The sequence below is a fragment of the Petaurus breviceps genome, unplaced genomic scaffold (assembly GCF_028583685.1).
Source record: "Petaurus breviceps papuanus isolate PSGF00001 unplaced genomic scaffold, PetGlider_PUasm1.0 186, whole genome shotgun sequence".
Lineage (NCBI taxonomy): Eukaryota > Metazoa > Chordata > Mammalia > Diprotodontia > Petauridae > Petaurus > Petaurus breviceps.
The window spans coordinates 23,610,957-23,627,783 of record NW_027185798.1 but is presented as its reverse complement, the minus strand read 5'-3'; the positions used below and the strand labels follow the sequence as shown (position 1 = coordinate 23,627,783).

At 41.7% G+C, this 16,827-nt stretch overlaps 1 long non-coding RNA gene across 2 annotated transcripts in view; it reads right to left on the bottom strand.

The window, feature by feature from the left end:
* Positions 1 to 16,827, bottom strand: part of LOC138162104 (uncharacterized) — a 60,238-nt gene that overhangs the window by 27,718 nt on the left and 15,693 nt on the right. For both annotated transcript variants that reach the window (XR_011168547.1, XR_011168548.1), the window contains exons 2-5: positions 13,000 to 13,242; positions 8,645 to 8,763; positions 6,345 to 6,434; positions 5,055 to 5,213 (exon numbers count right to left, since the gene is read on the bottom strand). This is a non-coding gene — a long non-coding RNA (uncharacterized lncRNA). The remainder of the gene's footprint in view (positions 1 to 5,054; positions 5,214 to 6,344; positions 6,435 to 8,644; positions 8,764 to 12,999; positions 13,243 to 16,827) is intronic.

Sequence of the window (16,827 nt, the reverse complement as noted above, 5' to 3'; positions counted from 1 at the left end):
AAAACACATTTTCACCTCACTTGATTTTTTAAAAAATTATCTATTATTTTGAACTTAACCACACTGAATAAAATGAGCATTTCCATATACGAAGTAGAAAAGGAAAAGAGGGTTATACATGAAACTGTGAGTCTTATGCATAGATTGCTTTTCTTTGAAATGTATAATGCATTCAAAATGGAACTTGTTTCCTTCTGGCCTTCCTTCTCTTCTCTTCTGTACATTACAAAAATCTTCAATGACCGTCTTTTCTTTTCAGCTAGTCCTGCCCCCTCCCTCTTTTACCATAACCCCCAATTGAAAAGAAAAAGAAAACCTTTGTAAAAATATGCATAATCATCACTTTCTTGCTCAAATTTAGAAACTTTGTAATGGGCCAAGATATTTTGCATACAGCAAGCATACAGAAGGGTTAGATTCCTATAGAGTCCACCTCAAATGCCACTTTCTGCAGAAAGCCTTTCCTGATCCCTTGGAAGATAATGACCTTCTTGTTCAGTACAGAGTACTTTATTTTATTACTGTCTAATGAAATTGCCATATAATTTTATGGATTTGCAGCAACTGATTTAATATCTCTGGGCCTCAGTTTCCCTATCTGTAAAGTGGGGCGGTTGGACCACACGACCCCTGAGGTCCCTTTCACTTCTAGATTCATGATCTTATGACCAATGTTGGTTTTTGGTTTTTTGTTCTTTGGAGGGGGGAAGGAAGGGCAATTGGGGTTAAGTGACTTGTCCAAGGTCACACGGCTAGTAAGTGTTAAGTTTCTGAGGCCAGATTTGAACTCAGGTCCTCCTGACTCCAGGGCCAGTGCTCTGCGCCACCTAGCCACCCCCCATATGAACAATGTTATAACTATCTGGATTAGTGTCTTACTTGCTACTAGACTAGAAACCCATCAAGGACAGGAAGCGTGTTTTATCTAGATTTAGTATCTCTCCCAGTACTTGGCACAGCGGTCTGCACACAGCAGACACTTAAAAGTTTATTGGTTGGTTGTCTTCTCATACATTTCCTCTCCCTCCAAAATGCATGACCCTAGATCTATCCACTATATGATTAAAGCCCTTGCTCGAGGTGACAGAAGTAGCATTTCACATCTCTTCGTGACTCTAACACTATTTTTGGCACCTGAGTCCATGCTCGTTACTCGAGTTCTCCTCACACTCCCATTCTTCTCCTCTCTCCACCTGAGCCTCCTCTCTTGTTTTCCTCCTCTGCTCTTTATTTCTTTGCCATCACCTCCAAACCCTGACATTTTGATTGGGGAGTAGAGCATAGCCAGAAGAAAGTGAGATTGAGTCTGGGAAGAGAATGATGAATGAATCCCGGAATAATAGATCCTCAAATTGGAAAGGACTTCGGAGGTCTCCTACTTCAACTTTGAACTGAAATGGAAATTGCGTCCATAATATCCCAACAAATGGCCCTTCAATCTTGATCTGAACTCCTGATGGGAGGCTCATTGCTTCTACAAGGCTGTGGAAGGGACTAAAGCTCAGCTAGTCTAATTTTCTCTGCAACAGCCCCCTACCCCAACCCAGAGATCATCTAGCCATTATTTGAAGCTTTTGAGGGAGGGGCGGGGGAGCCCCCTCCTTGAAGTGATCGCCGATCCTATTTTTGGATAGTTCTTATTGTTGGCCCCTGCCAACAAGTACCTTTACTTTATATCTCAACCTTAAGTCTACCTCCTTGTCCCTTCCTTCTATTACTCCATGCTCTTTCCTCTAGGGTCAGTAGCACCAGTCTATCCTCTTCCACAGAAATGACAGCCCTCCAAATGCTGGAAAACAGCTCTTCTGTCCCCCTCCTAATTCTTCTCTCCTGGTTTCCAGGTTAAACATGTTTCCTTCACCATGTCCTTACATGGCATGGACTCAAGGCCTTTCACTGTCCTGATTACCCTCCTTCTGGATGTCCTCTGGCTTATCAATGTCCTTCCTAAACTATGGCCCACAGAACACAACCTTCAAATATGGCCTGATCAGAATGGAATTAAGCTGAACTATCCCCTCTCTGGTTCTGGGTACTATGGCTCTCTTAATGGTGGCTCATTCCATTTTGTGATAGCTTCCTATCCTCCTCCCCATTCTATATAAATATAAGCAGGCTTCAGTATGAGATATATTGCCTATCCAAGTGGTCGGCCTGAGGCCACATATGCCCTTCTAGGTCCTTGGGCGCAGCCTTTTGACTGAGTCCAAGTTTTACAGAACAACTCTTTCTTAAGGGGATTTGTTCTGTGAAGTCTGGATTCTAAGGGACACACTTGAGAACCTAGGCCACATGTGGCCTTGAGGTTGCAGATTCTCCATCCCTGGATACCTAGGCCATTTTGCAATAACATTGTTAACTATAATGTTACTAAACCCCACTGTCAAGTCACAAAACTTGAATAATAATAACTCACATTTATATAGTGCTTTAAGGTTTATAGAGAGTTTTACAAATATTCTTTCATTTTGTCCTCATAAAGCCTTAGGAGGTAGATGCAATTTTTATCTCTACAACTTGAGGCAGAGAGAAAGTAAGTGACTTGCCCAGGGTCACATAGCTAATACATGTCTGAGATAGGATTTGAACTCAGATCTTCATGACTCCAGACTCTGTCTGTCTGTCTCTGTCTCTCTCTCCCAGCATCTTCCTCTTTAAGGAAGCAATCAGGGTTAAGTGACCTTCCAAGGGTCACAGAGCTAGTATCTAAGGCCAGATTTAAACTCAGGTCCTCTTGACTCCAGGGTCTCCTGACTCCAGGACCAGTGCTCCATCCTCTGCTCTACTTACCTGTCTACAGAAGGAAGTCATAGTTCCTCTGTTCCCTGACCTTGGCAGATTCCCCTCTGGAGTACTGACTTCAGTTAGTGGTGCCCCATTTTAAGAAGGATTTCAATAAGTGGGAGAGTGTACAGAAAAGGGCAATGAGAGAGCTAAAGGACCTTGAATCCATACCATGTGAAGATCATTTGAAGGAACAGGAATATTTAAGCTGGAGAAGAAAATACAAAGGGAATGTGAGAGAAGAGGCAGAAGTTGGGAGAGGGGAATGAGAACCATCATCAAAAATCAGAAGGGCCGCCTTGAATGAAGAATGAGATTAGTGCTGCTTGGCTTGAGAGGACAGAACCAGGAGCAATTACCTGAAGTTACCAAGAGGCTGATTTAGGATTAGTTTAGAATTTAGGGTTGATTGATTAATTTATTAGGATTCAGGGAAAAAACTGGCCAACACTTGGAATGATGCCAGAGGAGAATATGGAGTTGGTGGCTCCTTTTCCCAGGAGGGCTTGAAACAAAGCCTCTCATTAGGTGTATGTTAGAGGAGAATTCTCCTTCAGCTGTGAGTTAGGCTCAGAGGGCCTGGGAACTCCCTTCCAGCTCTGAGATTTTCCCATCCTATGAATCCCTGGGGTCAAGTCATTCCGTTTCCTGCCCATTTCTTGTGGAAACAACTGCCCTTTCTACGTAATTTCACCTAACTCTGTGTTTTCTTTTGTGTACATGTGTTTCCTAATATTAAAAAAAGATGACCAATATCACGTCTTTACATCACCTTCTTCTCTCATTGGAGACACAGAGAAAGTAAAAAAAAAAATTGTCCCTGCCCTTAAGGAACTTACATTCTGATGGGGAAGGGAAGGACATAAGCATGTATTAGCATTTCCTATGTGCCAGGAGTTCTGCTAAGTGTTTTACAAATATTAAATAACTATGTATGTGCAAGATATGTAGAGAGGACATGGAAGGCAGCCTCAGAGGGCTTCCAGAGGAGGCCAAGAAAGGATCCTATGTGAGGAAGATCATTCCTACCCAACCAACCACCCCACTTAACAAAAATGTTTTTTACATGATTTTTATGTATTTAAAAGGAATAGCAAGTTGTACATAATCTATTTACAGCTTCGTGTGCAATAATTTTTTTCTATTCTATATGCTATGGAAATGCTTGTTTTATTTCTTAAGTTCAGACTAAAATAAATAGTAGAAACATTATTTTTAGGCTTATTATTATGATGATGATTACAGCTTTCAGGTGGTACAGGAATTCCTAAATTATTTCTCCTTGTTCTATTTTATAGGTTAGTTGTTTTTCTTTTCAAAAATGTTTTTTAAAAAGAAAGGAGGAGGGGGCAGCTAGGTGGTACAGTGAATAGAGGACCAGCCCTGGAATCAGGAGGACCTGAGTTCAAATCCGGCCTCAGACACTTAACACTTACTAGCTGTGTGTCCTTGGGCAAGTCACTTTACCCCAATTGCCCCTCCAAAAAAAAAAAGCAAAAAGAAAGGAAGAGGGAACCAATTGAGCAAACTAATGAACATATCAACTGAGTGTCTTAGTCTATACAAAAATTCCATACCCATAGTCTTCCACCCCTGCAAAGAATGGAGTGGGATACATTTTTACAACTCTTCTTGAAGGACAAACTTGGACATTATAATTATAGTGTTTAGTTTCTTCTTCTTCTTCCTCTTCCTCCTCCTCCCCTTCTTATTTTTCTTTTTCTCCTTCTCCTCCTCCTCCTTTTATTCTTTTTTATGTTGTTGTGGTCATGGTATTAAGTTATTTTTCCTGGTTCTACCTACTCCAGTTTTGCATCAGTTCACATAAACCTTCTCATGCTTCTCCAAATTTTTCACAATCATCATTTCTAATAGATCAGGAATATTTCATTATACTTGTATACTACAATTTGCCCAGTAATTCCTCAATCAGTGAGAATCAACATTCTTTCTAGTTCTTTGTTATGACAAAAAGGGGCTGCTATGAATATTTTGGAACACATTGACCTCCTTGGGGTGGGATCTCTGAGTAAAAGGGTGTGGATATTTTTAAGCATAATTCCAAATTGCTTTCCAGAATAGTTGGGTCAAATTACAGCAGCTGGAACACAGGATTCAGTAAGACCAGTTGCAGTCTGGGGATATAGAACACATCCCATGTCCAAACAAATATAAGGGCACAGATCCTTAAGAGTTGATGGGTTTATGCTGCCTGGCTAAACCCATTCTAGGCAAATCTATAGAAAAGGTTGGCCCCTGAGATCACTGACCTGATTGGAGGCTTCATTACTTGAGAGATGCTCTGCCCAATCCCAATGGCCTCTCCCAAAGCTCTGATTGGATTGGTTTTCTTTTCATCTTCTGGAGGCCTCAGAAAATCTTGAAAATGTCTATTAAAAGATACCCAAATGATATCTCTCCACAGTGCCCTGTGAAACACATGATTGCATTTAGACTTGGCAACATCACCTCAGGCTCACATGCCCTCTGGAGACACTGCTTAAAGACACAGACTCTTTTCCAAAATTCAAGGCACATCATCCTTGAGCATAAGTCAGTCATCAAATAGTCATAAATTTTATAGAACAGAATACCAAAGCTCAGAGAAGGAAGTGACTTACCAGATAGTCTCATTGCATAGATTATTACAGGATTATAAGCAAGCCAGAGTCATTCATATATTGGGGGGAGAAAGAGAGAAGAGCTTGATGTAAACATGCTGAGAGAAATCCTCTCTACTTTAAGGGGTGGGATCCCCTGACACCCACAGATAACCCACTGAGTCTCTAGAAAGGGATGGCAAAGAATAAATGCCACCTATCCCCAAATTAAAAATTCATCCTTTCTTCTAACATCTCCTTTCAGCTGACCCTTCAAGGTCACTTAGGTACTTTGATATGCCTATAATATTACTGGTATGTGGGAGATCACCCAGGCACAGGAGGGAAAATGAATGTATAGGATTTGGAGTTAGAGAATGTGGGTTCAAATCCTGACTCTGTCACTCTGACTTCACCATGGGCAAGTCAATCATTAACCCTCTCTAGCCTAACCCTAATTCTTAGCCAGTTCTTGCTAACCCAATCTTTGGAAGGAGACAAGCATTCATTAAGTGCCTACTACGTGCCAGGCATTACAAATATTTCATTTCATCCTTACAGCAATCCTGGGAGTTAGGTGTCCTCATGATCCCTCTTTTACAGATGAGGAAACTGAGGTAGTACAGAGGCTAACTCTGGTGTGCACCAATTGATTTTAACTCCTGTCCCCTCTCTCCTGGACTATGGCAATGATCTCCTGACTGTCCTCCCTGTATCCAGCCTCTCTCCTTGCCAACTCATCCTTTCCACTGCTGCTTCAGGGACCTTCCTAATGCATTGCTCTGATCACATCATTCTTCTCTTCAAAAAAACTTCTCTGGTCTCCCACAGCCGACTTAATAAAGCATAGACTCCTGATGTTGACACTCGAAGCCATCCATGAGCCGGTCCCACCTCCCTTTCTAGTCTAACACCCCTTCCATTGTGAATTCTACATTCCAGTTAATAAGGACTGCTTACCATCATCTTCCTTTCTCCTTCTCTCTTCTTCTATCACCATAGAGAGAAGCTGTAGAGCCTAAAGACACCTGAGAGGTCATCCGGTCCAGTCTCCTCATGTTATAGAGAGGAAAATCCAAATCAGAGCAGTTATGTGGTTTTTCCAAGGTCACACAGCAAACTAACAACGGATCTGGGATTTGAACCCAGGTTTTCTGATTCCATATACAGTGTTCTTTCTAAGACACTTTGCTCACTCTGTCTCTCAGATTTTGAATGTACTCTACCTTCCCCTTATTGCCCTCCAATTATCTTTGAAATCCCTTCATACTGTTACCACAAGCAGAGAGATAGGGCTGGTGATTTGTGGAACAGGGAGGCAGCAGCAGCTGCTGTCAGTAGCCCTAATGGTGGCACCAGCCTGTCTCTCATTCTGAGGTTGCCTGTAGGCAGCAGATAAAAGGAGGGAGAGCCAAGCTCCTGGCCTGATGTCAGATCTTAGGCTGACTCATTACAATGTGGAGGTTGGTCTGTGTACTTTGGAAGGGATGGGGAAATGAAGGGGGGAGGGGGAAGGGAAGAGAAGAGAGAGAGAAGGAGGGGGAGGGGTGAAGGGAGGAAAGGGAGAGGAAGGAAGGGAGAGAAAAGAGGGAGGAAGAGAGAGAGGAGGGAAGAAGAAAACGGAGGGAGTAGAGAGGGAGGAAGGAAAAGAAGAAAGGGAGAGAGAGAAGGAGGGAAGGAGTGGAAGGGAGAGATGAAGGAAGAAGAAGGGAGGGAAGGAAGGAAGAAGGAGAAAGGGGGAAGAAGAAAGAGGGAAGGAGAGGGAGAAACTTGAAGCAGAGAAGCTGTGAAGCAGCTGGTTACTTGGGTGGCATATAGGTTGCTGCTTGTGTTCTTGAGTATTGCGCATCTCCCTGAGGGAGGTTTTGTGCTGTGGGTTGTGCTGTGTGCTGCTGGAAGCCTAGGGTACAGGCTCTATTGAAGGGCTAGGCAGTAATTACTCTGCTGTAAGGGCCATAGGAGCTGTGCCCACAACAACATCCCCTGAGTTTCCCTATTTCCTTGGACACTCACTTGTCATATCAGAGGGGAAGGGATGGGAGTAAGTATTTATGTGGCACTGACTCTGTGCCAGGTATCACACTTGGCACTTTACAATTGTTATCTCATTTGATCCTCACAACCATTCTAGGAGATCAGTGATGTCATTATTCCCATTTTACAGATGAGAAAACTGAAGTTCTTCCATAAATGATTTTTCTAGCCAATTAACAATCACATATTAAGCACCTATTCTATTTGAGGCTCTGTGACAGGCTCTGAGGATTTCAGTAAACAGTGAAATAGTTTCCTCCCTTAAGAAGTTTATACACTGTTAGAGACAACATGTGCATATATGGGGTGTCCCAAAAGCCTTAGTGCACTTTTAAGCTATTAAAGATCAAAGACTTTGGGGCCCAACCTATAAGCAGATACTCAAATACAAACTAATTATTTTTTTTTGAGAAGGTGCTAGCTACCCAGGAACCAGGAAAACCCTTGTGGAGATCTGAGTTTTCAGGGAAACTAGGGATTCTAAGAGATCACATAAGGAGTAAGTGGCAGAGCAGGATTCACACCCAGGTCTTCTGACTCCAAGTGTGGCTGTCTTCTCCCTGTAACACCCTGGAGAGGGTTGCATTGACTAAGTATCTCTTTTTCAGTGGTCCCTGCGTAACTCAGCTTGTGAGCTCCTTGACGGCTGCGCCAGAATCATAGATATCTTGGTAAACCAGAGGGGCTTAAGATATCTTCATTTGATCGAGCTGAATGAAGTCCAAAGAAGGAAAGATCCTTTCTAAATAGGGTAAATAGTCAAGAAAGACTCCATGGAAGAGGTGGCATTTGAAGGCAGGGGAGGACTTCAACAGGTAACTTCATTCCCATGTTAGAACATTTTACTGAGTTTGCATTCTGGACAAGGTCTTCATCGTCAATGAAAGCTTCAAAGAGATTTAGAATCTCTAGTTTCTGCCTGACATTGCTACTGTTACCCTTTCAAGCCAGACGCTGACTCGGAGCTATCTAAGATCCCCGGTGCTGAGAGCTCCCGATACTCTATTAGGACAGTGCGTGACCTCCAAGCAAGCTTCCCAGACCAAGGAACCCTCAGCTTTGCTCAAGCGGCATTGACGTTGTGGTTTGAATCCACTTACCTGGATTTTGTCAAGGATGGAAGGGAAGTTAACACCTTGTATGGATGTCGCGAATGGGAGAGAAATTTAAGACACGCTTTAGAGAGTTTCTCTGCTTTGGTGTCTTATTAAACAGAGGAGACTCACCTGTACCAGCCTGAAGATTCTTTAATTTTGCTGCTTATCAGGAAGCACTGAGAAGGGTCAGAAGGAGGAGCAGAGATATTCCCCAAAGAATCAGGCTTTTGGCAAAGTATAGACCCAGTCTTTAAAAAAAAAAGGGTTCATTTTATTTTTACATAAGCTTCATTTTCAAACATCCTTGTTTTCCCTATCCAGAGGGCCATCCTTTGTAACAAAGATTAAGAAGGAGATTTTAAAAAATTAAACAAAACCAGCACACACAAAATGGAAATGGTGGAGTAGAAAGAACACTAGTGGGGCAGCTAGGCGGCGCGTGCGTGCTTGAATGTGCTTAGCCGTCGCGCTCCTCCCTTCCCTCACCTAGAGACGGGAAGAGGTGAATTCCAGTCCCACCTCAGACACTTACTAGTTGTGTGAACCTGGGCAAGTCACTTAACCCTATCTGTCTCAGTTTCCTCATCTGTCAAATGAGCTGGAGAAGGAAATGGCAACCCCCTCTAGCAGATCTGCCAAGAATACCCCAAATGGGATCATGAAGATTAGGACATGACTGAAATAACTGTATGACAATTAAGTTCTGGGGCTGGCTGCCTTATCTTCTGGAGCCCCGCTTGGTTCCCCCCAGGGAGGTTTTAGCTAATTCTTTATCTGAGTAAAAGAACGAACAAAAGGCTCTGTCTCAAAGGAGACTGAGAGAATGCAAACACTTTTCTTCTTTGCAGAGATGGGGACTGTGAGGACAGGCTATTGCACCCAGCTGTTCCATCTGTGTTGCTGCTAGGCAATGAGCTGGTGAAACGGTAGATAGAGCACCAGGACTGGAATCAGGAGGATCTGAGTTCAAATCCTGCCTCAGTCACCTACTTGCTGTATGACCCTGGGCAAGTCACTTAACCTGTTTGCCTCAATTTCCCCATATGTAAAATAAGAATTTTGACAGCACCTATCTCCCCTCTCCCCCCCACCTCTGGGTTGTTGTGAGGATCAAATGAGATATTTCTAAAGTGCTTCACACAGTGCCTGTCACATAGTAGGTACTATACAAATATTAGTTACAAGTTGCTGCCTCTGCTTCTCCTCTGCTGGAGAAAATTCCATCCTAACTGGATTGGTTTCCTGCATGATATAAAAAAAAAAAAAAACCTAGCTGCCCCCATTCTTCCTCACTTGGGGATAGTGGGATCCATGGGCAACCTAACAATCCACTTCCAATTTCCTTTCATACTTGCTCACTGCCTAAAAAGAGTCAACACACACACACACACTCACACACTCACCCTTCATCCCTCCCTTCCACTCCTTCCCTCCTTCTCTCTCTCCCTTTTTTCTTTTCCTTCCTCCCTCTCTACTCCCTCCACTTTCTTCTTCTTCCCTCCTCTCTCTCTCTTCCTCCCTCTTTTCTCCAAGATCTTTAGATACTACATTTGAGAGCTATAAGGACAAAAAAATACAGGCCAAGTACAAGTTTTCAGAAACCTCCTAGCCTCAGTGCTCTGTATAGAATGACTGAAGGCCTTCTTTATGAGTCCCTCTGGCCAGCAGATGTGACAGCAGGCATTCCGTTCTTCCTAGGTTCATGGAGCTAGAGACAGTGGGGACCTCAGAGGCTGCCTAGTGTAGCCCCTTTATTTTACAGATGAGGAAACTAAGGACAAGGAAGGGTAGGTGACTTGTTCAAAGTCAACCAGGTTGTAGACCTCAGAGGTGGAATTGAATGTGGGTCTTCTGACTCCAAAGCCAGGGCCCTTTCTACTACATGATAAAGCACCCCTGAAGATTAGCACATAACTTACAAAAAGAAAACTGACCATGCCGTGCTTACATAACCTGGGTAAACCAAGGGCAGCAGAGACGCTTATATGGAATTCACAAGCGAGCTGGGTCTTTAACTCTGCCACTCTAAATCGCAGATTTTGGGGGCAGGTCATTTCCTCTCCCTCCCTCACTTCTAACCTCCTCCCACCCTGGAGAGGTCTTGGTACCAGAGGTTTTCTAAATGCAAAATAGGTTATGACTTGAATACATACCCACACATATCTGTGCATGTATATATGGAGTATATACATCACCCATGTGGATATATCATCCATGGATGCATGTTTGTGTCCTGGAACTTTGCTGTGAACACAGATCTATCCACGTGGGTTATGTAGGGAGACCCTCGAGAAAAAGATGTTCTTCACCGTGGGAAGAACATTGGATTTGGAGTCAGAAGTCTTGGCTTTGAATGCCAGATTAATCCACCTCCCACCTGAGGGTTCTTGGACAAGTGTCTCTCTGGACCTCAGTTTCCACATGTCTTGGACAAGTGTCTCTCTGGACCTCAGTTTGAAATGGAGTTGAGTAGATGGCGTCTGGAGTCTCTCCCAGCTCCAATACATGATCTTATCTGCTGGGATACAAATATTGGGGTGCATATACTACAGTTCTCCTCTTTCAGGCATATGCCCCACAACACCTCCTCCCCATTACAGTTTATTGCAGACATAGCATCTCCTCATGACAACCAGAAGTCACAGGGTCCTACATTTAGAGACAGAAGAGACTTTAGACACTTACTTGTCCAACCTCCTCATTTTACAGATGGGGAAACTGAGGCCTCTGTGTGTTAAATGTCTTGCCCTAGGTCACAGGATAATGAGTCTAGAAGTTATCTTAGCGACTCTCTAGTATACTCCCCCACCCCTTCTCGATATATCAAGAATTTTTACAGGTCATACCAATGTGGGAGCCCAAGGAAGTCAGGCAACTTATCCAAGATCACCAAGATAGGGCTCATCAGAGGTAGATTTCTGAACCCAAGACCTCTCTCCCCTTTCCCACAACACTGACCAGAACAACCAATAAACCCAAATGAAACCCACTTTATAGTTTAAGAAGAAAAACATCTGGCGACTCCCTGCATCCATGTGAAATATTTAATGAGACGCAAGAAGCATTTTGATTTGTGAGAGAAATCGAGACCCAACATTGTCCTCTTAAGTGCCTCGGTCTGGGTCTCACTCATTTATTTATGTGTTAAACTTCAGATTATGTGTAATAAACCGTCTGTGGCATGAAGCTATTGATTCTCTTGCATTAGAGGCCATATTAAATGTACATTATCCCAGTGTTGGTCAACAGAGGGGAAGCTGAAAAAGTTTGAGGGTAAATAAGTAAAGACCATTAGTGGCCTCAAGGCTCCTTCCAGCTCTGCCCCTTATCATGCCAGGGATCTTCCACAGAGATTCTATTTTGACTTTCTGAATTGTCAGCCTATATATCCTTCCTCCTAATGACCCTTCTAATGGCCCAAGATGGGCAGATTAGCTATTCAAGCTTTCTTTACAAAGAAAACATCATCATTCTCTCACCATAAATCATAGGATCATAGATATGGACTGAGAAAGGGTTGGGGGTGCATCTAGTGTGAGGATTCTTAATGTACTCATTTTTAAAGATAGATTATATATAACATATTATATGTGTTATATTATTATATACTGTATATTATTATATTACATATTATTATATATCTTATGGTAGCATTGTATATTGTTTTATATCAACATATATTTTAAATATATTTCATATAAGCATATTTTAAGTAAATATTTAATATAATATATTTAATTATCTATTTCATATAAATATATATTTCTAATAATTTTTTAAATCACTGTGCTTCAATAGAACTGGTTTCCTTTGAAGACCCACGCATTTTATTTTATCCCTTTAATAAAATGGTTCTGAGAAGGAATCCATAGATGTCGCCATATTGTTTCCAAGGGGTCCAAGACATAAAAAAAGTTGAGAATTCCTGATCTAGTACAACCTTCTCATTTCCAGAACAAGAAACTGAGGCTCAGAATGACAAAGTGACTTACCCAAAGATTACAACAGGTAGTAAGTGGAAGAGACAGGATTTGAACCCAGGTCCTCGAAATCAGTAGAGACACTCTTAGAACCACTCAGTCAACAAACATTTATCAAGTGCCCATAATGTGCCATTTGATTGTGAGTTCCCTGAAGGAAGCTTCTTTTTGTAACCCCAGCACTTAGATAGGGCCTGGCACATAGTAGGTATTTAATAAATGTTTGCTGATTGATTAAACATAGGCATCCTACTAAACACTAGGAACATAAAGAAAGGCAGGAACTTTAGGGCTCACTTAATGCCATCTCCTCATTTGATAGATACTGTTGGTCCTTCCTTCTTGAAGAGGACAATGTCAGGAAGGTGCTGCCATGACATGCAAGAGAATTGGATTTAATAACAGCAGATGTGACAGATTTAAAACCTGAAGGGACCTCAGACCTCATCGAGTCCAACAACATTATTTCATAACCAAGACCCCCCAAGGGGCCAAGTGACTTACCCAGAGTCATACAGGCAGGAAGAGGTGGAGCTGGGATTGTATCTTCAAGTACAACATGCCAAGTATAGCTTTTCTTTCCCCTCTAGGGCAGCTGGGTGGCACCGCAGTACACAAAGTGCTGGACCTGGAGTCAGGAAGACTCATCTTCCTGAGTTCAAATCTGTTCTCAGATACTTCGTAGCTGTGTGACCTTGGGTAAGTCACTTCACCCTGTTTACCTTAGTTCCTTATCCGTAAAATGATCTGGAAAAATAAATGTAAAACCGCTCCAGTATTTTTGCAAAGAAAACCTCAAATGAGGTGACAAAGAGTTGGACATGATTGAATGCTGCCTCCTAAGAAACAGGCCCAGGCATGAGGGATGCCTTGGCCAAAGGTTCAGGACCAGTTCCTGTTGCCAACGATGGTCACTGCAGCTCTTGTCCCAAAGATCCCCTGAGTCTCCTGATGGACCCTCCACCTAACACCCACCCACCCATTTAAAGAATGAACTTATACTTATCATTTGATTATAGGCCCCTTGAGGGCAGAAACTATCTTTTTGAAAAAAATTTTATATCCCCAGCAACACTTAACACAGTCCTTGACACACAGAAGACACTTAGTAAATGTTTATTGACTTTATTCTGAAGCTGAGGCAGCTAATGGATCCCTTCACTATTTGTGAGCATGGGTAGGGTCAGTAAAAAGGAGAATTCTCCTATTTTCCTTTCTTTGCCAAGGACAAAACAAGAGGAGAAGGGCTTTGTAACAAGAGATGAGAGCCAGATTTAAGGGAGAATATTCTGGCAGCATTGTAAAACACTGGACGGCTGGGAAATCGACTTTTCTGAAGCTTTAAAAATAATTAGAATAATTATCCATGCTACTAACTATTATAATAAGAGCTGACATTTATATAGGGCCTTGTGGCTTATGGAGTGTTTATCTCATTTTGATCTTCAGAATTGACTTGTAATGCCGTCTTTGCTAAATAGCAATTAATTTGATTTGACAGATGGGGAAACAGAAACTCAGGGAGAAATACTTGTCCAAAGTCCCTCAAGGGTCTATGCCGGGTCCTCTTCTCTTCTCCCTCTATATATACCACTTTAATTAGTGATCTCATCAGCTCCTGTGAATTTAATTACCATTTCTATGCTGACGATACTCAAATCTTACCTTTCCTACCCCTAAACTCTCTGCCAACCTCCATCATACATCTCCAACTGCCTTTAAGTATAACTCAATATGTACAAAACTGAACTCACTATCTTTCCTCTAAATCTTCCCCCCTCCTACCTTCCCTATTACTGTAAAGGGTCACACCATCTTCCCAGCTCCTCAGGCTCCCAACCTTGGAGTCCCCCTGGATTCCCCACTATCTCTCACCCCCCCCATCCCCATATCTAAGCTGTTGCCAAAACCTGCTAATTTCTCCCTTATAACATGTCCCATCTCTTCTCTGGCACTGCCACCACTCTGGGGCAGGTTCTCATCACCCCACACCTACACCATTGCAATAGTCGGCCGATGGGCCTGCTGGCTTCAAGTATTTCCCCACTACCTTATGTGACTAAAGCAATTCCATTGGCGTCTGAGATAATAGATTTTTCTTTAAAGCCTATTTTTGCTTATTTAAAGCATTTAATGTTTTCTGGAAAATTTCTCTTTTCTTGTCTTGCCAACATTTGCTCCCTGTTCCAATCCATCCTCCATTCAGCCATTATGCTGATTTTCCAAAAATGCAGGTCCTACCGTGCATTCAGTGAACTCCAGTGACTCCCTATTGCCTCCAAGAGCAAATACAAAATGCTGTTTGTCACTCAAAGCCCTTCATAACCTAGCCGCCTCCTACCTTTCCAGTCTCTTTACACTTTACTCCCTGACAGGTATTATTTAATCTCATGACACTGACCTCTTACATTTCTGAAACTGGCCTTTGGGAGGATGTACCTGTTGATGACAATGCCACATCAAGAGAAAATTTCAATGTAATTAATGCATTTTAAAAAGGAAAAATGATATAATGGAGAATTGTATTGGATTTTATAGGAATAGAGCTCAATCAATCAACAATGCTAGGACTAAACACAATGGACAAGCGCTAAGGTAAAAATGTGGCTGTTTTTGTGGTTTGGGCTCATTTCATGTGACAGCTAGGTGGCACCATAGTGCACAGAGTGCTGGACCCAGAGTCAGCAAGATCTGAATTCAAATTTTACTTCAGACACTTACTAGTTGTGTGACCTTGGCTGAGATATTTAACCTCTTTGTCTTAATTCCCACAACTGTAAAATGGGGATGATAATGGCACCTCCCTCTCAGTGTTGGTGTGAGGACCAAATGAGATAATATTTGTAAAGTGCCTAGAACAGGGCCTTACATAATATATATGTATATATGATATATAATAATATATATAAATAATACATATGAAGTAGTCACTTCATAAACATTTGCTCCCTTCCTTCCTTCCTTCCTTCCTTCCTTCCTTCCTTCCTTCCTTCCTTCCTTCCTTCCTTCCTTCCTTCCTTCCTTCTTTCCTTTCTTTCTTTTTCCCTCTCTCTCCCTCCCTGCCCCCCCTCTCTCTTTCATTCTGTCTTCCTTTCCTTCCTTCCCAGGTAAATGTTTGTATCAAGAAATACAAGGAAGGTGGCAAAGAATTGTAAATTGAGGGGATGCCCATCAATCGGGGAATGGCTGTACAAGTTGTGGTATATGAATGAAATGGAATACTCTTGTTGCATAAGAAATGGTGAAGAGGAAGACTTCAGAAGAACCTGGAAAGGCTTCCATGAACTGATACTGAGTAAAGTGAGTAGAACCAGGAGAACCCTGGACATAGTAACAGCCACATTGTGCATTGATCAACTTTGTTAGACGTAGCTCTTCTGAACAATGCAATAATCTAAGAATTCCAAAAGACTCATGGTGGAAAATGCTATCCACATCCAAAGAAAGAACTATGGAGTCTGAATGCACATCAAAGCATACTGTTTTCTCTTTTTTGTTGCTTTTTCTGTCTCATGGTTCTGTTTCCTTTTTTTCTGATTCTTCTTTCACAGCATGGCTAATGTGGAAATAAGTTTAATAAGATCATACATATATAGCCTATATCAGATTGCATGCTTTCTTGGGGCAGATGGAATGGAGGGAGGGGGGAAAATTTAGAACTCAAAATTGCATAAAAGCCAATATTGAAAGCTAAAAATCAATCAATGAATCAATCTTTAGTGCAATTTTAGTAGTACTTAGCATTCTTGTCATTTTTACTTTGTTGACATGACTGAGCCAAGAATGTTGAATATCTTATAATTGCTTAGATTTCCCTTTGTTTCTGGGATTTTTTTTTTTCATTTATATAAGTTCTATGTCTTGGTAAGTTAATTTCTGACTTTTAATGGATATTGTCATGTTAAGTGGAACTTCTCATTGTGTTTCTTCCTATTGTGTTTTTTAGTCATGTATATAAAACCCAACAATGTGGGGAGATTTTTATTTGCATCCTGCTATTTTACTAAATCTGTTATTTGCCTCAATTATTTTTGTGCTTGTAGATTCTGTAGAATTTTCTAAGTAGACCATCATACATTCTGCAAACAAAGATAATTTTCCTTAAAAAAAAAAAGAGAAACACAAAGAAGCAGCTCCACGGAGATTTTCCTAATTGTTATAAATTTAATTAACTTTATAGAAACAGTGCTTGCAATCTTGAGGGGTGTCACAGGCTCCCAACACTTTTATGTTCTTGAAAGACAACACATTGTGGCTTTCTTTCACTTAAGTAGGATGAAGGATGTTTGAGTTAAGAGAAATGATCATTTTTATTTCTCATAATTGTAAAGC